Source organism: Schistocerca americana, chromosome 3 (genome assembly GCF_021461395.2).
Source record: "Schistocerca americana isolate TAMUIC-IGC-003095 chromosome 3, iqSchAmer2.1, whole genome shotgun sequence".
Lineage (NCBI taxonomy): Eukaryota > Metazoa > Arthropoda > Insecta > Orthoptera > Acrididae > Schistocerca > Schistocerca americana.
Window position 1 is genome coordinate 364,455,574 of NC_060121.1, and position 22,018 is coordinate 364,477,591.

Consider the following 22,018-nt stretch of genomic DNA (forward strand, 5'->3'; position numbering starts at 1 on the left):
ACTGACAAACAGCGCGAAGTTCATTGTAAATTGCGTCTCTTGCTCAACGAGACGTTGTTGTTCGTTCCTTTCATAAATAGTTAACGGGTGGAAGATCTGCTGTGAGCTTTGACTGGAATTTAAACGGTAAGATGCTTGTATGGGGAAGTGAATGCGAATCAGTGATCCGGATCTATCTGGAACTGCTGTTAAAAAATGTGTTCTTCACTCGCATGCGTATGATCCATAATGTGTCTTCTCACGATAGGAAAAACGCGATTTAATCTAGTAAATTAGCATTGGCAACAGAAAACCAACATTTCTGTTACGAAATTAGAATTATATTAATACCTTCAGCTGTTAACGGGCGTTGATATATATCAACGGGGACGGGTGAAAATGTGTGCCCCGACCGGGACTCGAACCCGGGATCTCCTGCTTACATGGCAGACGCTCTGTCCATCTGAGCCACCGAGGACACAGAGGATAGTGCCACTGCAGGGACTATCTCGAGCACGCCTCCCGTGAGACCCACATTCTCACCTTGCATATCCACACACTACATTCATAGTGTCCCACCCTAACACATTCATTACTCGTGGAAGACATTCTTACCAAGTCCCGTAAAAGTTCGGGGAATATGTGTGGTCCGCAGCCAGTGGTGGTGCGGTAGCGTTCTCGCTTCCCGCGCCCGGGTTCCTCGGTTCGATTTCCGACGGTGTCAGGGATTTTCTCTGCCTCGTGATGACAATTTTTGAATATGTGTGCATCTGCACAGAAGAAGACGGTCATGGCCGGTACTGCCAGAACTATATACGTATATGGATATGGTGTCTGTTCTTTCGAACATGTCCGAAAGTACAGACACCACATCCATATAAATATTTCTGTTGGTTTATCCATGACTTCCAGCTTCTGTAGTGAGGTCGTTTACACAAGTGACTTAGTTTCACAAAAACTGCACGAAAACAGCTAAATACGGCGTTACAGTGTCTGTCTAAACTACAGTTAAATATAGTAACCATTACAAAAGGACATAAAATACTTGATAGGCACGAAAAGCAAATTTAAGCCGTCGGTTCACTTGCTGGAAGTTGACAACAAAAACAGTAGACACGTGGAGCAGACGATTAGACAGGTGTATGATGTAGCCGGCCGCTGTGGCCGAGCGATTCTAGACGCTTCAGTCTGGAACCGCGCTGCTGCTACGGTCGCAGGTTCGAATCCTGCCTCGGGCGTGGATGTATGTGATGTCCTTAGGTTGGTTATGTTCAAATGGCTCTAAGCACTATGGGACTTAACATCTGAGGTCATCAGTCCCCTAGACTTAGAACTACTTAAACCTAACTAACCTAAGGATATCACACACATCCATGCCCGAGGCAGGATTCGAACCTGCGACCGCAGCAGCAGCGCGGTTCCGGACAGAAAAGCCTAGAACCAGTCGGCCACAGCGGCCAGCAGTTAGTTAGGTTTACGTAGTTCAAGTCTAGGGGACTGATGACCTCAGATGTTAAGTCCCACAGTGCTTAGAGCCATTTGAACCATGTACGGTGTAAACGCTTTTTTGTAGTCGGACCGTCTGTCAAGTGGAGCGTTGCAGTAGATGATGACTTTCTTGTTTGTGTCGCACGTCCCGTGTAAAACGGGCTTAATTCTCACCGCTGCCAGAAAACATCCGCTGCTGAGTAACAGCGATGTACGTCTGTGGAGATGCGAATTGAGGACATTCGAAAGTGGCTAGTTTCAGCAGTACAGTTCTACCAGGAATGGTTATACAGCAGAGCTGAAGTACCACGCCCAGCAGCGACAGCGGTGGACACTTTCAGTGTCTGGGAGAGAAACGTTGTCCGCCGAAGCCAGGGCGGGCGTGTCTGGCGACCCAGAAGACTCTGTCCCACCTGGCACCAGACAAGCCGTCTGTCTACACACACACACACACACACACACACACACACACACACACACACACACACAAAGTCACAAACACATACAGTCACAGCCCTCGCAGCCCTGGAGAGAGACCTTCAAGAAAGCTGATGTTCAGTACTCGGAACATTCGTGCATATCTTTACTGGGTCTGCTTTTGTTGTAGTCCGTAGTATGTGTCGCTGATGAAGCGAGTTCGATTACAGTCAGATTAAAATTACATGATAATTGACACTTCACGCATACCTCCTGTCGGAGGTCGCGGTGTCACACGTGAACGGTCCACCACGGGCAACGCATCGTAACGATGGGACAATTCACTTGCCACCCCGGGCGGTGTGGCCGAGCGGTTCTAGGCGCTTCAGTCTGGAACCGCGCGACCACTACGGTTGCAGGTTCGAATCCTGCTTCGGGCATGGATGTGTGTGATGTCCTTAGGTTAGTTAGGTTTAAGCAGTTCTAAGTTCTAGTGGACTGATGACCTCAGATGTTAAGTCCCATAGTGCTCAGAGCCATTTGAATCATTTTTTTAAAACCCTGAATCCCATTTAATTGTTTCCGGCCACTTCCCGGAAAACATGTTATCTGCCTAGGTTGGGTTGGTTCAAATGGCTCTGAGCACTATGGGACTCAACTTCTGAGGTCATTAATCTCCTAGAACTTAGAACTGCTTCAAGCTAACTAACCTAAGGACATCACACACATCCTTGCCCGAGGCAGGATTCGAACCTGCGGCCGTAGCGGTCTCGCGGTTCCAGACTGTAGCGCCTAGAACCGCACGGCCACTCCGGCCGGCCCTACGTTGGGAAAGCGATGTGGCAGCACTGTAGCGCCATTTCATAAAAACCAAATAACAGTCAGTTTTAATCAGAGTGTAGTCTCATCTTTGAAGAGATAGAAAAGACTGAGAAGAGCGTTAATCGAAACAGACTAAATGTCCATCCTTGAAGTTGACAGTAGCAAAAGAAGAAGACAATGAGAGTGGAGAAGTTGATCATAATAATGTTGATGAATTGAAAAATAGGATGATGATGAGGAAGAGTAGTAGGAGAATGCTTAAAAATTATGATGCTAATTAACAAAACATAAACGTGTTGATGATAATGACAGCGACGATAATATAGCTGACGATGATGATGAGGAGGAGGAGGTGATGGATTAAAAGTGATGAAGGAAGTTATGAAGTGAAACAATAAAATGAAAACTGGAGGTGGTGATCGTCGTTTAGTTGTTGTTGTTGTGATGTCAGTGGAAACGATAATGGTGAACACCATGGAAATGGTACGTGCCTGCAGCCTACAAATGGACACACATTTTCCTCCGAAATACTATAGTCGAACGATAGTGGTTGTATTTATTGCGCAGGATATTTCTCTTTTTTTTTTAAGTTTTGGTCTTCTCAGACGAAAACAAACTGCACGACCGATGAAGAGTAATGATTTTGAAACTTACTGGCAGGTTAGAACTGTGTGCCAGACCGGGACTTGAACCCGGAACATTATCTTCTGCAGGCCTCTGAGTGAACTATCCAGGGGCGATTCGCTCACAACTTAGAAGGGGCGCTTTTGGGTTCGAGTCCCGTGTGCTACATCAAAAATTTCTTTATTTTCAAAACATTCTATTTACGTTAATATCCTCGTGTGTATGTATGCTCTGAAACGGAGGAAAACGTTTGAACGCCCATCATTCCAAATAACATGTATCGCATCATGCAGAGAAACAGATTCAGTTGGCACACAGTTGTCAGCGACCAGGCAGAAGAGTGGTAGCCCGCTCGTCCCGAATACGCACCCAGCACCCCGACCTCTGTTCCAACTGGCGTATTAGTACACTTCGACACGGCCTTCGCTGAGGTGTAGAGCACTACAGTGCAGTGCACGGATTCCTGCCGCTTTCCCACGACCTCGTGCCGGCCGCATCCGCCTCGCGCAGAACCGGCGGGGTGTCGGTGTGGCCATCGCGCTGGCGCGGCCGCCCGCTTCGTGACGGGCTGGGTCGGGCGGCGGTTTCACCGTGTAGCCCTGTTTTCTTTGGCGCTCTTCCTAAGTAAGCCTCTGGAGCGCCGAGAAAACCAACAAACACGATCACTTGTAACTGCTCTGACCTCCCTCTCCCGGTTGTTCAACTTGCGATGCACTACGACGTCGGAGCACTTTACCGATCACCACGTCAATTTTGCGGAGAATGAGGATGGCATGAACTACACGGTTAGAAAGTTCCGCAGAGGATATCAGAAATGGGGTTTAGACTTCATCCTAGAGAAAATGGAGTATTACGTTACTGCAGGAGTGGATCAAGACCTGACTTGCGATTAAGCGATAGTAAGGTCTGTGGACTCTTTTTAATATTAGGGAGTCATTAATAACAGCGATATTACGAATCGCGAGTACCCAAGGTAGACAGGTAACCAAAAAATTAAACAGAATCGTGTGGAGCACATGTATTACATCGGGAATGAAGATTAGTGCATTTAAAACTATTGAAAAATATATAGCAACGTATTCAGCAGAAACATGGGAAATAACTGAAATAATTAAGAGGAACATAATGTCAGTGTAGATAGGATTTTGGAGGTGTTGCTATAGGTTGGGTTGACACTAAGGGATAAAATAAAAAATTAAGACATACGCAAGAGAGTGTACCGGGCACCGCTGTACGCCGCTGTAGTGGATACAATCGAAGCAAAACGACAGTGATAGTATGGACATGCATGCTGTTTGGGTGAGGACAGATGACATAAAAAGATGATGGAATGGGTTATAACTAAAAGAAGAAGAAGAAGAAGATGATGATCATGATGATGATGACGCACAAAAACAACTGGATAGAAGGAGTCAGATAGTAATTTGAAAATTGAAAGAAGTCAGGACGCGAGAAACAGCTATAATGTTGTATTAAATCGCTAAAAATGTACAGTGTTGCACACTACATAAAAGACGGCTGCAACTGCAAAATTATTTGTCAAGCGGCTTTACGAAATTCGATGCAAAGTGTTAAGGAATTCGATATGGTTAGTAAGAAATCAACATTGATTCAAGTTCTTGGTGCTTCTGTACAAGCCTAAGAATCCTCTTATCAGGCATATTGACGTGAAATTTGCGATATCTAGTGCTCGTGGAGATCGTTGGATCAACAGGTATCCTAAATCCCTGGATTACTGATCTTGAAACTGAATTAACTCAACAATCTAACCAAACAACTGAAGGACAATGAAAATGGAAAGCGAAAGAAAGCAAAAAGCAGTTGGTTTAAAAGTATTCGGAGTCCTTCAAGAAAAAAAAAAAAAGTTCAAATATGTGTGAGTTCTTAAGGGACCAAACTGGATACGTCATCGGTCCCTAGACTTACACACTGCTGAAACTGACTTATGCTAAGAACAACACACACGACCATGCCCGAGGGAGGACTCGAACCTCCGGCGAGAGGGTCCGCGCAGTCAGTGACATGGCGCCTCTAAACGCACGGTCACGGAGTCCTTCGGAAAATACTTACAATTATACTCATGGATTAGTGTAAGTGTTCTTTTTTTTTACATTTATTGATACATACTGTATAAGCCGCTCTTGTAGGATCTAAAGCACGAAGATATGTAGGTGCGTTACATCAGCGTTTGGCCTTATACAATCTAAACTGATTTATTCACCATCTTTAATCTGTGGTGACAGAGCTACTGCAAACCCCATTGTTCTCCTCATCCGAGAGGTACTGCGATATAAACAGCCTTATACGGTGAATTAATGGTGGAGAACTTCTTATTTGTCTATTTATTTATTTATTCTATTGGTTTCATGCAAATATGTCACATAATGTTACAACAGAAAGTTTGTCTACGTTCTTCACAAAATATGAAAGACAACTATGTGATACAATTAGTTTGCAAAATACCTTAGTCTGACTACACCATTAGGATAAGACCCATAAAATTTTAATATGAAATCTAATTTTACATATATAATCTGAACAGCTTTTCTGAAGTGTTGTTATATATAATGAATCCGCCTTACTAGCTCAATGGTCAATGTGTCTGGCTACTATAAGGAGGACCCAAGTTCGATTGCCGAACCCGCCAGGAACTTTTCCGTGGTGAGAGAAATGAAGAGACGTATACTCAGCATTGTGATGGCAACTGAGGAACTAACTGAGCGAGAAGTAGCGGCTCCAAGGTCATCAAAGCCGACAAATCCCGGGAGTGCGGTGTGCTGACATTGTACTTGTCCATGCCGCATCCGCATGACGCCACTGGCCGAGGAAGACCTGGCGGTCAGTCGGTCTCGATTCGCCCATCCAACCAGAAAGCGGAGCATTAGATTATGCAACATAAAGAAAAACTCCAGAAATTAACTTATTATTCCTTTCTTTTATATAAAACTCGTGCAAGTCGTGTGAATGAAGTTGACAATTCCTCATTTGCAAAGGAAGAAAAGATAGCAATAGATTCCAAAATTGGAGTGAAAATACCACCACTCGAAGCTATAATGATATCGTCTGCTAGAACGGCTGCCACCCTGACCGCAGAGACACCTATCGGTACCTGTCTCTGGCAAAGATCTACAGCGTAATACGGTGGCGCCACAAGATGCCATCTGTCAGAGGGATGATGGGCAGGAGGAAAGTGCCCATTGCGCATGCGCGACAGGAATATCGAAGTCACAGCGTCAGACACAACCGTCTCACTGACAAGCTGCTGTGGACGCTTTTCGCACCTTCCGGCCGTGCGACGCGGCGCAGCGTGCGCAAGTGTGAACTACCCGCCGTCGACTGCGCTGCTTTCCCTGTGTCGCCGTCACAGCGGTGGAGGGCCCGCTTTCTTTCCCGACAGCAAACAGCTCCGGCCGGACACCCCCGCTGGCGAACCCCGTCGAGAGGAAGAGATCGCGGCGCTCCAGCGGACGCAGTTTGTGCAGAAAGCGCGCCTCAGATGAAAGTAGCCGCGCAAACATTCGCCCCGAGTAATTCGCAGAGTCCCATCGCGCACGCCCCATCGCAGCCGGTTTCCCTTTCACTAGGACTTCCTCGGCGGAACAGGGCTGGTGCTACACACGCTGTGTTTAGCAGGCGGTCCGTTCTTGCTTCGCAGTTGTAGAATTACTTCGTGGACCCACTAAACCCAATCCCAGATGTAACAGAATGCAAGAAACAAGAATGAGATGAATTACATTCAGAATTAGGTGGAGAAGGAGACTCAACACGGGAACAAGTGGAAGGGGTGTTAAAGAAAACAGGAGGAAGAAAGGCACCAGGTTTGGATGGGGCTGATATTGAGACGGAGAAGGCGACAGTAGAAGTAGGAAGGCACAGGCTATACAATACGGTGACTGTTGTATGGAAAGAGAGAAAAACACTGGAGGATTGAAAAAAAGGATGATATAGTGCCTATTTTCTAGAAAAGAACGACGACATATTGCAAAAATTATAGATTTCCTTCACGTGTGTGTCCTTGTACACAGGTATTCAAGAGAAACTCAGAAAGAAGTATCTGGAACAGGAAGAAAAACTTGCTCTAAGAAAGCCGAATAGGAAGAGTATGCACGTCCTAAATAAACTCCATTTTTACAGCAAGACCACTACAAGAGAACAAATACGAGTATGAAACAGGTGTGTTGATTGATTTCTTGGGCTTATTTCACTTTATAAAGGGAGTAAAGTGACGATTGATCTCTTTCATTGTGACGACAGCTGGTTCGTGATCGCAAACGTAACTCTCTCCATCAGAGACAATTTTTAGAAAAGAGCGTGAGTTTATACCGCCGAAATTCCCTCAATCTTTCCATCTCATACTGCTTCTGTTCACTGACCAACTTTTTTTTTTTCCAAAGATTTCCCCTTACTTGGTCTCAAGCTTGCTTAGGTGTCCCACTTGTCGGTGTCTTTGCGTGTGATCTAAGATTTTATATGTTTTGTAGCGGCTTTTTATTCTAAGTCAGAAACAAAACTGTATGATAATTTGCTCTTTGACGTCAGCCATCGCAGACACCAAAAACTTATGGAAATACATCCACGGAATAAAAACACAACGGCACAGATTCCGCCTCCATAGTCGAGGTCGATAACGCACGCTTGTGTGATGACGCTCCATAAGAGCTACGCTGTGGGAATCATGGTGATGGAGAAATTTTCGCCATCGATATTTGACCGGCAACCGATGAGTGGAGTTAAGTTCCTGATTGTCGGACTTCGCGTCGGTGCTCCGAGTTAAATGCCTAACGTATCAGTAGCGACTCATGGAGTGAGACATCGTTAATTGCTCAAATGGTTCAAATGGCTCCGAGCACTATGGGACTTAACAGCTGAGGTCACCAGTCCCCTAGAACTTAGAACCTGCTCGAGGCAGGACTCGAACCTGCGACCGTAGCAGTCGCGCGGTTCCGGACTGAAGCGCCTAGAAACGCTCGGCCACCGCGGCCGGCCGTTTATTGCGATGAGGGCATTAAGCTCGGTGGCCCTCGATGCTATTCGGAAGACTAGGCTGTATTTCAGCTTCTCTCCATCACCTCCGAAAACAACAAAGACGGCTGTATACACACTCATTTCAGATATCTACGCAGCAGACTCGCATTTTGAACGGCGGTTCAAATACGCATCCGTTCATCCACATTTTCGCTAAAACACTTAAGGAAAATTTCGAGATAGCTTCTAGATTTGCTTCGTGCTCCGTCACTAGTGACTCGTCACCGAGGGGACAGTGTTCAATTTCTCTTGCGTAATAGATCTGACATGCGAGCTGGCCAACTCTCGTCAATTAGTAAAGGCCCACACAAGGCCGTGAGGTACAAGGTATTGTCGGAAGTTCATCATTGGACCACTCGGCGCGGATTATTACTCAGGTTCAGTATTGTACGACATGCTTGTGACTATTCCCCCACAAAACTCTTGGATAACATCTCGTACATCCTCCTTTGGCATGTAAAAACAAAAATTTTCACCACTAAAAAAAAAAAAGAAAAAAAAATGGTTCAAATGGCTCTGAGCACTATGGGACTTAACTTCTGAGGTCATCAGTCCGCTAGAACTTAGAATTACTTAAACCTAACTAACCTAAGGACATCACACACACCCATGCCCCAGGCAGGATTCGAACCTGCTACCGTATCAGTCGCGCGATTCCGGACTGAAGCGCCTAGAACCACTCGGCTACCGCGGCCGGCTTTCACCAACATTTCCCCGCTAATAACACATATCTTGCTTTTGAGACTTGGTTGACACAGTTTTATTTCTTTCCCGCTCACTACAGCCTTTGTTAGGTACAGCTAAATTCAGCATCTGCTTGTTGACATGACAGGCTAATACACTTCGGCCCGCTGCAGAAAGAGAAAGCTCTTGAGAAATTAAGCTACGTCCGAGAGCGCAAGACATGGTTTTCTGTGACAACGGCATTTAGATTGGCTTCGTGTGAAAACGCCAGTTAGATTGGTACCTGCCAGTGGCGTGATTTTCATTGTCCTGGGCGTTCCATTCTTTCCATTAGTCGTCTTGATCCGGGAGAGAGGGCCTCCATGTAAAAGAGGTGGGCGAAAGGCTTGTCGCCGCCGCGCCACCTCTCCGAAGTCTGTAGCCGGAACTCGGCTGAAGCGTCTCTTTAAGTGCAGGTGCCTCGCCGCACCAATTACCATCTTCTGGAAGAGTCTCTTCGTGTTTTCTAATTTTAAGTGTTTGTGTGCCGTGTTTCTGAGGCAGACTCTGGAACTTAACCAACCGCGAGCGGGAACTCCAACCCGTATGTCCAAGATAGCGGAACAGCGGTCGTTAAATCGGTACACGAATTCCATTCCCGTCTGCGTCAGCTCTGGCTCACATAGGAAGAACTGTAAGGAAGAGTAATTTATGCAACAAGAAAGTCACTGTCAAAACCCTTCGTCGTCTGACTCTTGTTGCTGTCGTCAGACAAGCTGAATACAGTCCTCCACGCTAGTCTTCCCCGTAGAAGACATCTTCATTTCTGCTGTAGTGCTTACTTTCATTACGAACGTGATGCTTCCAGATGTGTACTAGAAACCTACTCCTTCTTTTAGTGAAATTGTGCCACAAACAGCTTTTCCCCCGAGGAGTTTCAGTACCTCTTCTTTAATTTTCCGATGTAAACATCAGCACCCTTCTGTAGTAGCACATCTCAACACTCTCTATTCCCTTCTTATCTCTATTGTTCATTAACTCTGTTTAGCTACAATATCAGTCTACACTCCAAGCATACTGTGTGTTAGCTGTGTAAGTGTAGATATTCTTATTGGTTGGCGACTCCATGGAGTGCTGTGTGCACAACGACCGTATATGTTAAATTAAAAGGAAGGTCAGCGTTGGCCTTGATGGTTTCTTCTGCTTTTGCCCGCTGCAGAAGTGTATAACTTGATACCAGTGCCTATGAATTTAATTTGTACACCACAGCACTCAAGATGATCACTATCTCATTGAAAATCGATTTTGCTATCAATAAACCAACAATATTACGGACAACGCTGACCCCTTTTAATTTATTCTTATTGGGGACTGAGGACAATATACTGAACAATATTACATCAGTATTTGCTTCATCTGCAGATCAATTAATATAGCTATTAGGAGTAGTATGTTTTTAGGTTGGTTAGTACCTCCAAGTACACTGACAGAAAAAAATTTGCAGCACTAAAGGATAATTAATGCAGGGTACTGAAATTTCGGGAATACATTTGTCTAGGTAAAAATATGTAAGTGATTAACATAGCAAGATCACAGGTAAGCGCGAGATAAGCCATTGAAAATGTGGACTGCTGGTACATTAACAACCGGCTTACCGCCAGACTGTTGAATGCAAGCATGTAAAAGTGCGTGCATAATGTTGCACATGTGCCGGATGTCAGTTTGTGGGACAGTGTTCCATACATGTAGCACTTGGCCGGCCAATACAGGACGGTTAATGCTGTTTGTGAATGTCGTTGGGGTTGTCGTCCGATGATGTCGCATATGCGCTCGATTGGAGACAGATCTGGCGATCGAACAGGCCAAAGCAACACGTGTGCACCAAGTAGGGCATGTTAGGTGAGCATTATCCTGTTGGAGAATGACCCACTGAATGCTGATCATGGCCCGCCGGAGTGGCCGAGCGGTTCTAGGCGCTACAGTCTGGAACCGCGCGACCGCTACGTTCGCAGGTTCGAATCCTGCCTCGGGCATGGATGTGTGTGTTGTCCTTAGGTTAGTTAGGTTTAAGTAGTTCTAAGTCTAGGGGACTGATGACCTCAGATGTTAAGTCCCATAGTGCTCAGAGCCATTTGAACCAATGCTGTTCATGAATGGCAGCACAACAGGTTGAGTCACGTCCAGGTGCAAAGCAGTTATCGGCACGTTATCTGATTGCAGTTATAAGGGCTTTCGGAAATCAGGCATACTTTTCAGGGGAACTTTATGCGTTTGATAATTTACTTGTCGATAGTTATAATATTTGTGTTGATATTAAAAATTGGCAAACAGCCAAATATCATTGGAAATTCAATGAATGTAGGAGCAAATACACGTGCCTTTTCACCAAACTACCTATAAAATTTGTTAAGTATGAAATAATATGACCAGTGTTGGAAAAAAATAAGTTAGAACGTACCACGAGCGGAACGCATCCAGCGATCCAGCGATTATGGAGCTTGAACGTTAACCACATGACCATTTCGCGCTCAGCGTTACAACGTACCGGTACATCAATGACATGTAAAGCATCCCTTGCGATTTTCTCGAAATCGCTTAAGTAGTACATCTTACTACTTGCAGATTATGTTGTCCTAATGGACTACTAAAGTGTACAATGTCTGAAGTAAATCCGCGATCTGAAAGCCGGGGCCTCTCCTTGTGAGATAAATAAAGGAATGGAATATTTCCTTCCAAATAATTCTCGCATACAACCATTAGGGGAAAAAAATTCAGAAAAAGGTCGTTTATTCAGAATCTCTCGTATCATCCTTCATGTGCCAAAGGAATAGGAAGGAGGAAAGTGATATTTTTGTGTGAAAGTACAGATGTATGTAATCACTCATAATTTTCTATCTTGCCATTTTTGCGGCTGTTGTTTGCATTGTATAAAGTGCTGTAGTTTTTTCTCATTGTGTTGCACCAATGATTGTTACTGGTGCACTGGTTATTTAAAGATGAGGTTTTATATTCATAAGGGAGGAAGATAAGAGTTCAAGGTCCTGTCGATGATGAGGTGGTGGTGGTGGTGGTGGTGGTTAGTGTTTAACGTCCCGTCGACAACGAGGTCATTAGAGACGGAGCGCAAGCTCGGGTTAGGGAAGGATTGGGAAGGAAATCGGCCGTGCCCTTTCAAAGGAACCATCCCGACATTTGCCCGAAACGATTTAGGGAAATCACGGAAAACCTAAATCAGGATGGCTGGCGACGGGATTGAACCGTCGTCCTCCCGAATGCGAGTCCAGTGTGCTAACCACTGCGCCACCTCGCTCGGTCGATGATGAGGTCATCAGAGACACAGCATGAGCTCGGACTGGGCCAGGAGCAAAGAAGTCTACCGGGTTCTTTTGAAACAAACCATCCTGGCATTTGCCGTACGAGAGTAAGGGAAATCACGCAAACCCCAAAACATGGATGGCAGGACAGGTATTTGAACAGCCGTCCTCCCAACTATCTCCACTGCGCTACCGGTGCGCCACCTCGCTCAGTTTTCTAGGTAGTGGGGAGGGGTGGAGGCGGGAGACGGCAGAGTTCACGTCCCCGTAGGATGTTTCCTGAGAAAGCAGCAGCTGTCGACGGCGCCGAAGACTTTAGCAGCGGGCCACGACAGGACACGGCGGGGTGTGGCGGTGGCGGGGGCGGGATGCGGGTGCTCCATCCTGAGGAATGCGAACCGGCGGCGTCGGCGGGCTGTCCCTGGAGAAAGTACCTTTCTCCGCACCTGTCGAGGCGAGGCGAGGCGCTCGCGGCCGACCGAGAATCTGCGCGCGCCGCTCCTGACCTGCTGGACCCCGGCGCCAGTCTCACCTCGCCTCACCTCACCTCACAACTCAGGATCGCCGACATCTCCCTCATCATGAATTAACACTTCCGCCAAACGTTACCTCAAGAATAGATCAGCTCTGTACAAGGGAGAAAGAGCTTTCTTCGTCAGTTAGAGAAAACAGCTTCTCACCCTGAGAATAGCATTGTCGACGACTGTTACAATTGATTATGTAAATTGAAGGTGGAGGGGTGTGGAGGGGGGGGGGGGGGGAAGTAAAGGGAAGAGGAGGAATCGATGTTATCAAATGCATCAGGACTTTATGCGGAATCGGTGGTGACGAGTGGAAATGTGTGCTGGACCAGGACTCGAACCCAGGATCTCCTAGGCAATTGCAGAAACCACTGCTCCAACCTGAGACGCATTCCCACCTAGCGCCAGTCCCCGTCCATGTCTTCCGTGCTCGCTATTTATAGGTTCCCACTGGAGGTCGAACGTAACCGTGCATCCGCAATGGGGGTTGTGGATTCATAGCCAATCGAGGCGTATCGATTATACGAATCCGTGGTGTCCGTTCCTTCGGACGTGTGCGAAAGGGCATACATAACGCATTCATATAATTGTTGTTATTTAGCTGATTAACTTTCCGTCTCATATACGTAATGCGTTAGGATACCGATTAACAGTTCGTCGTGGTTTCCTGCGCTTCTCTGAATCACTAAAAGTCACTACTTGGTTGGTTCCTTAAAGAGCCTACAGTAGCTGTTAACCCCAATTCCACGCCACCAGATTCATTACAATGTCCCCAGCCATCAAGATTTAGGTTTCCCGTGATTACCATCGATCTCGTACGGCAAATGAGATCATTAGAAAGGACCCGGCTAATTTTCTTCACCATCCTTCCCCAAATGCGAGCTTGCGCTCCGTCTTTAATGACATTAAACCCAAATCTTCCATCCTTCTAGTGTCAGTGACTTACTGAAGCGAAGAATATTACAGTGGTGTCGCCGATCTTATGATGCAGACACGAGACGCATAAGAGCGGACGTCAAATCCCAGTATCGCGATAGATTTTTACACTGAGGTGACAAAATTCAGCTGTCATTTGCACTCATGTTTCCGACTTGATTGTCGACCCACGACGGGAATTAATAGACACTGAACGCGGAATGGCAGCTGCAGCTGGACGCACGGGACATTCCATTTCGGAAATCGTTAGGTGATTGAATATTCCTGGATCCTCTGTATAAAGGTGTCCAGAGAATACAAGATTTCGGGCATTATCTCTCACCATGAACAATGCAGTGACCGACAGTCTTCACATGCCCGAAAGAACAGGCACCATATTCATACAAGTATATAATTCTGGCAACACCGGCCATGACCTTCTTCTTCTGTGCGGATGCACACATATTCCCCGAACTATCACGGGACTTGGTAAAAATGTCTTCCACAAGGTTCAAATGGCTCTGAGCAGTATGGGACTTAACTTCTGAGGTCATCAGATCCCTAGAACTACTTAAACCTAACTAACCTAAGGACATCGCACACATCCATGCCCGAGGCAGCATTCGAACCTGCGACCGTAACGGTCGCGCGGTTCCAGACTGTAGCGCCTAGAACCACTCGGCTACCCCGGCCGGCGGGACATACAAGGTGAGAATGTGGGTCTCGCGAGAGGTGTGCGCGAGATAGTCCCTGCAGTCGCACTATCCTCCGTGCCCTCGGTGGCTCAGATGGATAGAGCGTCTGCCATGTAAGCAGGAGATCCTGGGTTCGAGTCCCGGCCGGGGCACACATTTTCACCTGCCCCCGTTGATATATATCCACGCCCGTTAACAGCTGAAGGTATTAATATCATTCTAATTATGTCTTCACTTAACGACCGAGAGCAGCAGCGCATCTCCTCGCCTCGTGATCATATCGGCTGGACCCTAGACGATAGGAAAACCGTGGCCTGCTCAGAAAAATCCTGATTTCAGTTGACAAAAACTGATGGTAAGGTTCGATCGTCGCGTATACACCATGAAGTCATGGACTCAAGTTTTCAACAAGGCACTGTGCAAGTTGATGGCGGCTCCATAATGGTGTGGGGTGTGTTCACATCGGATGGACTGGGTCCTTTGGTGCAAATGAACCCATCACAAACTCGAAATGGTTATGTTCGGCTACATGGAGACCATTTGCAGCCATCGATGGACTTCATGTTTCGAAATAACGATGTAATTTTTATGGATGACAAAGCGCCATGTCACCGGGCCAGATTGTTCGCGATTGGTTTGAAGAACATTCTGCGCACTTCGAGCGAATGATGTGGCCACTCAGATCGCCCGACATAAACGCCTTCGAGTTTTTATGGGGGTCAGTTCGTGAACAAAATCCTGCTCTTCCGCAGCTATGGACGGCTAGAGAGGTACCAAAGTTGGATAGAATCATTTGAGCACCCAAAACACCGGACATTAATCCCATCGAACATTTACGGGACATAATCGAGAGATCAGTTCGTACACAAAATCTTGCAGCGCCGATACCTCCGCAATTATTGACGGCTATAGAGGCAGCATGGCTCAATGTTTCTGCGGGCGACTTCCAAGAATTTGTTGACTTAATGCCGCGTAGAGTTGCTACAATACGCCGGGCAAAGGGAGGTACAACACGATATTAGGCATTCCGCCGTCAGGCCACAAGTGGCCCATCGGAACCATCCGACCGCCGTGTCATCCTCAGATGAGGATGCGGATAGGAGGGGCATGTGGTCAGCACACCGCTGTCCTGGTCGTTGTGACGGTTTTCTTTGACCGGAGCCGCTACTGTTCGGTCGAGTAGCTCCTCAATTGGCATCACGAAGCTGAGTGCACCCCTAAAAAGGCAACAGCGCATGGCGGCCCGGATGGTCACCCATCCAAGAGGCGGCCACAACCAACAGCGCTTAACTTCGGTGATCTGACGGGAACCGGTGTATCTACTGCGGCAAGGCCGTTGCTACACGATACTAGAAGGTATCCCATAATTTCTGTCACCTCAGAATATTTGTAGATAACGCTGTCTTCTATGACGGGTCGTTCACCCTTAAGCCACGTTCTTTCGAGAACAGGATTAGACTAATTTTGGTGATCCCTATATTTTACGGGACTAGACAGCTTTGTCTCTGTAGGGTAGATATTGGTCCCGATGCACAATGGAGGCCCCTGCAGATGGAGGTGTTAGCGAGAGGACAAAGCAACGAGCTCTCGTGTCCGTCATTCGGAACGGTGACATCAGCGCCCTGCAGCGAGACGCAGGCGAGCGTGCATGAAGGGATAGGCGGCCAGGACGGGCGCTATCTGCGGCCGCACGTGTGCCCCGGGATGAGAGCGCGGCCTGTGGCGTGTGCGCCGGCGCCACCTCCAGATAAGCACCCGCCTGTACAGCACACCCCGGCGCCGGCGCCGGCGCCGCCACGCCTGCCTCACTGCGAGGCCCGCCGGCGCCGCCGCGGGGTCACTCATCCGTCCCCACAGGCGCGCTTACTCACCGCTCCAGCCGCCGGCCCGGCTCAGCAAGTGCCTACCCCAGCACTCCCGGTGACATAACCTCACTTCCCCGTCCATACACTCTGACTCGACGCTTCGGCACTGTCCAACCCTAAAAAAGTTATCCATCCAGCAGACGTGGTCTTATGTCAATGTACCTTCGTACACGTACACAGCATCGGCGGGTATGTAGATGGTTAGAGCTGCAGAAGACCACGACAACGCATTAGTGCTGTTCGTGTTAAGTGTTGATGCCATGCCTGTTAAGCCCGTCTCACACGGAGCAAGATTCGCTGTAAGTTTCCTTGCTGGTTCGCGCGACGGCTACCTTGCGGGTTCCGTCGTCTGCTAGCGGGCTACCTTGCTGCGAACCTTGTAAGATTTCCAGGATAGGTCCGGTGCCATTTTTCTTGTAGGGTTCCTTGCGTGCTACCTTCGTTGGCCAATCATGAGACGTTTCGTTTGCGACGTCAGACGTGGAAAGCTTGGGCGGTAAGCCTTTGTTGATAGTCGCTTTTCTGCTGCTGTGAGGTGCGGTAGGAGGTTCTTATAATTATTAAATAATGGCGCCGCAGTGGTCCAAGTAAGCGATTGAAGCATTGATATGTACTTATAGGGAAGAACAGTGTCTGTACATCGTGAAAAGCGCAAACTATTATAATAAACGCTTGCGTGCAGAAGCACTCGAAAGAGTTGCAAGTACCGTGTGTCTTGTTCGACCATATACGACGAGCAAGGAAAGCTATAGCAAAATGCACAATTTACGTACTCAATTTAAAGTGGAATATGCCAAAGTAAAATCATCGAAAAGCAGTGGCGCCGGATGAATTGCCTGACACATCACCGTGTCTTTCTTCTAAATCAGAGGCGAAACCATACAAAGCAGTTCTTCAAATACCAATACATCCATTCGTATAAAATTTTGCAAATGATGTACGATCTTCTATCCTATAAAATAAAGTCGTATATAACAGTCATTATTGATATATTTATAAAGTCAAATAGTAATGAAATGGTGTTACTTTTCAAACAAAAGTAGGTGTTATGCGAACTAACCTCAACTCTTTATGAAGCATGGAAAGCACACCTTTTCCAGCGTTTCTCCTCTTAATCCAGTTTTTCGTCCATTCTTTCTTTCTTCTTCTCTCATTAGCATGCATTTCTGCATGGTTTAGCACCGAAACAGCTAATAACGGCAGTTTGCTCTGAACATCTGTACCTGAAGCAGCCATCTTCGTTCGATACAACATGCAGCCGATCACAACACAACTAGCTGCCGATCTAGCACCGTGGGAGAGCTTCGGTAATGGAAGATAGCCGGCTCCTTTCCCTCCAAACCGGCAGGCATACACGCCATCTCGCAAACTTGCGGCGAACCTTGCTCCGTGTGAGACGGGCTTTAGGGTAGTATAAGGGGCGTCAACAGCGTCAGATGCCGAGCGGCCACTGTGGACTTATTTGGACATCTGGTCGAATCGTGCAATTTGTTGGTATTCGCATGTGAGAGTGGCCCGATGTTGGACTGCCTGGGAACGTGAAGGCAGCCACACTCGTCTTCAAGGTTCCCACTGACCACATCTGACCACTACACGGGAGAATCGCAATTACTGCATATCAGACACATCGCAAACCTTTCACATCTTTCTCTGGCAGGCGAGATAAGTAAAAGACTCGCTGAAATATTCTGTGTCATCCCATACCATTGGCCTGTGACTATCAGCAGCCGGACTAGGGAATTACTGTTCCGTGTGCAGGCTACAGTTGACACCACAACCCAAACGGTTGATTTTGGAGTGATACCGTGACCAGGAAACATGGGCTACATCTACATCTACATTTATACTCCGCAAGCCACCCAACGGTGTGTGGCGGAGGGCACTTTACGTGCCACTGTCATTACCTCCCTTTCCTGTTCCAGTCGCGCATAGTTCGCGGGAAGAAGGACTGTCTGAAAGCCTCCGTGCGCGCTCTAATCTCTCTAATTTTACATTCGTGATCTCCTCGGGAGGTATAAGTAGGGGGAAGCAATATATTCGATACCTCATCCAGAAACGTACCCTCTCGAAACCTGGCGAGCAATCTACACCGCGATGCAGAGCGCCTCTCTTGCAGAGTCTGCCACTTGAGTTTATTAAACATCTCCGTAACGCTATCACGGTTACCAAATAACCCTGTGACGAAACGCGCCGCTCTTCTTTGGGTCTTCTCTATCTCCTCCGTCAAACCGATCTGGTACGGATCCCACACTGATGAGCAATACTCAAGTATAGGTCGAACGAGTGTTTTGTAAGCCACATCCTTTGTTGATGGACTACATTTTCTAAGCACTCTCCCAATGAATCTCAACCTGGTACCCGCCTTACCAACAATTGATTTTATATGATCATTCCACTTCAAATCGTTCCGCACGCATACTCCCAGATATTTTACGGAAGTAACTGCTACCACTGTTTGTTCCGCTATCATATAATCATACAATAAAGGATGCTGATGAATGGCAACCCCCAGCGATGAATCGCGGATGATCATCGTCAGCAAGAATGGCGCCGACTTGGGGAGAGCTTACTTTCTTCCAGTGTTGGAGAGACACGGCGGATTTACTCCTGGAATCTTGCTCTGCGAAGCCGTTGGGTATGATTTCAGGTCACGGCTGGTAGTGACTGAAAGAACTCTGGCGGCACAACGGTACGTCCTCGTGCGTCACTTCTCATCCGACCGTATCTTCGTGGCATTTTTCAACATGACAATGCTCAACCAAGAAGGCAACTTCCTCTATGAATACGCATATGTGATCGCTCTAAGCTTGTTGATACCAGTGCCTACCAATTTTAATTGTATATTACAGTACTGAGGATGGTCACTAAGTGACCGAAAATCGACTTTGCGGATAATAAAAAAAAAAAAAAAATACGGCCAATACTGATTCTCCTTCCAATTCTATCCACTATTTCGTCGTGGTGCACAGAACACTCCATGGAGTCGCCAATCAACTGTATGCGTGTTGTTGAGGCACTCCTGTGGCCACCAATCCCCCAGATCTCTCCCCAATAGAACGACTGTGGCTACCACCTCGGATATCAGCTCTGTCCCAGTGTCCGTGTCCAGTATATCATGCACCAGTAGTTGTGGGCCACCGTGTCTCAGGAGCGGATACAACGGCTTTTCACACCCTTCCCATCAGCATCAGCGCATGCATCCAGGCCAATAGGCATGCAGCATCTTGCTGATAAGTAGGCTCATACTGCCAAGTTCTTTTTAAATTTGACTCGGTTCTGCAATCACCAAAATAGCATCAAATGTCCTCTCAACCCGTGAAGTTTCATAGTTTCATTTCACTTCCTCCTGTCCTTCTGAATGCTTCAACTTCTTTTTTTGTAAGGCAGTGTGATTGGATAACACATAAGAGGTCTAACAAATACAGTCTAAGTAGAACGACGCCGTTTTCGTGTAATAAAGTCGTGATTGTAGGGCCTATATGATGATGAGATGCATCCTTGGATTATACATGTAGGGCTTCGATAGATATTACGTACCTTTTTCGGGAGTGATTACCATTTGACATCGATCAGTATCTATTAGCATTTCCCACTCTCTGGCGAGCCACTCGGGACTGTTTCCTCCTTCCTTTACACATAACCGAGGACTCCTATTAGTACAATCTACTACGGGTACCAAACACATGGACAGTACTGCAACATTTTCTAAACCTGTACAAATATTACAGTTTCCTTGTGTGAAAGCTTGCCTTTTACTTTACCCACGACTGCAAGCGGTTGTTTCTCTTCAGACCCCAGGAACTGTTACTCAGACCTACTCACATTTCGTGACTGACACTAGTTGGAATTCATTAATAGATTCGATTAAATGTAGATTTCTGGTAAATCTTTGTCACTCCTTACGTTTGCCTCATCAACGTTCAGATCTGTCTAGGCAGGATTATTTTGATGAGCGCTTGTACTTTATTGAATGCTGGACTACACTCCAAAGTGAAAGTCTTTGTAAACAACAGTGTGAACATTATACCAGTTGTTCAATTCATCGCCGACATAAATTCTCTCCTTTGTCAACGAGCCTTTTGACAGCCGCTGTGTGAAACGTACGCTTAGCTGTGCGGTCATGTGATATGTGACAGAAGGAACAAAGCCCACTGTTTCGCATGCCTTCTCCCTAAAAGGAAGTTCGGGGCATCAATATGAGCGTTAATGAGCTTACGCTCATTAACGCCCTCTTTCGCTCGATCAGATTTCATCATGAAATTTTCTGCTCAGGGAAGCAGCTGATGGATTATGTTTGCTAATACATCCCTTCATGCGGTTCAGCTAATTAACATCAAGATGAACGCAGAATGAAGATGACTCCAAAGATCATTATACCAGCTGACCGAAATTTGCAAGAACAACAACTTCACCTGTGTTGTCCTATGGAAGCGAAAGGTGGGTTACCACAGAAAAAGCTCAAACAGCAGAGATCAGGTTCGTAAGCAAGAAGTGTTCTCCACAAGAAGAGACATGATTAGCAACGAAGATATTAGAACTGAATTAAATATTTTCAACATGGATGAAAAACTCCGAAAACATAGTGAAGATTGGAGACAACACCTCGTGAGAATGCCAGGTCACAGAATTCCGCAGAAGATCCTGAACTACAAGCGGAATGGGAGAACAGGTATTGGAAGACCTATGGGAATCATTTCGTTTGTGAATTCGGAGCCGGCAACAGCCTAATTTTTGAAGGAAAGATGATGGTGATGACGAAAATAAATGCAACATATGCATCTACGAAAAAGATGGCGGAAAACTGAAGCGATTGAAGAATGCTGAACTTGCAGTGATGATCTGCCTTATCGGTAGACTACATCATTGTCATCATCATCAAAATCGTAATCATGCAGTTCCCACCTAGTTCTTCTGAATTAAACTTTGACGTTACCGTCTCGTTAACGACAGTCAGCGAAACAGAGATCGCATTCACACTTGAGAGAAGGGTTCCGACAAATGCGCCAAGCACGGCCGCTTGTCAGGTGAAAGCAGTGGGTGCTGAGTTGTGCCCGGGACAAGGGTGAACGAGCGGGATTGCGGTGTAATGCAGAAGCCAGCTCGTAGAGTGAGTCGAGCCCTCGAAGACGGACGGCCGCTGCATACACGGGACCGGTACGGAGGACCAGAGAAAGCACAGACAACGGCAACGATTCCGATCAACTGCCGTTCACACACACACACACACACACACACACACACACACACACGTGACGGAGGTTTAGTAAAATATGAATCTTGCACTAGGTCACTTTCACAAACAGCCCAGGCCAATAAAGAAGGGCGCGGCCCTGCACATTGGGGAAAAATTAATTAATATACTAATTGCATTGTGCGCTTTCGCCGATAGAACAAACGAGAGAACGGCGTGTCCCTTTCACCGATGAGCTCATCCTCGAATTACTCGCCCGCGCAGCAATTCGCAGCCGGACCTCCCTCGCCCGGTCACGCTGCATGAACACGCGGTCTATGGACTCTGGTTCCGCCGCTGCGTTACTTAATTCTCTTCGCGATTCCGCTTCCTGGGCTTCGTTAAATCTTACAACACAGCCGTCTCAGGCTGCACCTTTTGTAACGACGTTATTCTCAGCATGCAAGCACCAGACTCCGCAGCCGAAAGTCGCTTAACTCACGATACCGCCGTAGCACGA

General features: G+C 46.9%; 1 protein-coding gene and 2 non-coding genes across 3 annotated transcripts in view; 2 read left to right on the plus strand and 1 right to left on the minus strand.

The window, feature by feature from the left end:
- LOC124605677 (probable serine/threonine-protein kinase fhkE) overlaps positions 1-22,018 on the plus strand; it is a 228,754-nt gene that overhangs the window by 175,293 nt on the left and 31,443 nt on the right. The window lies entirely within an intron of this gene.
- On the minus strand, positions 384-457 carry Trnat-ugu. The gene has a single exon. It is a non-coding gene; the product is annotated as a tRNA-Thr (tRNA).
- Trnat-ugu lies at positions 14,541-14,615 on the plus strand. Its single transcript has one exon. It is a non-coding gene; the product is annotated as a tRNA-Thr (tRNA).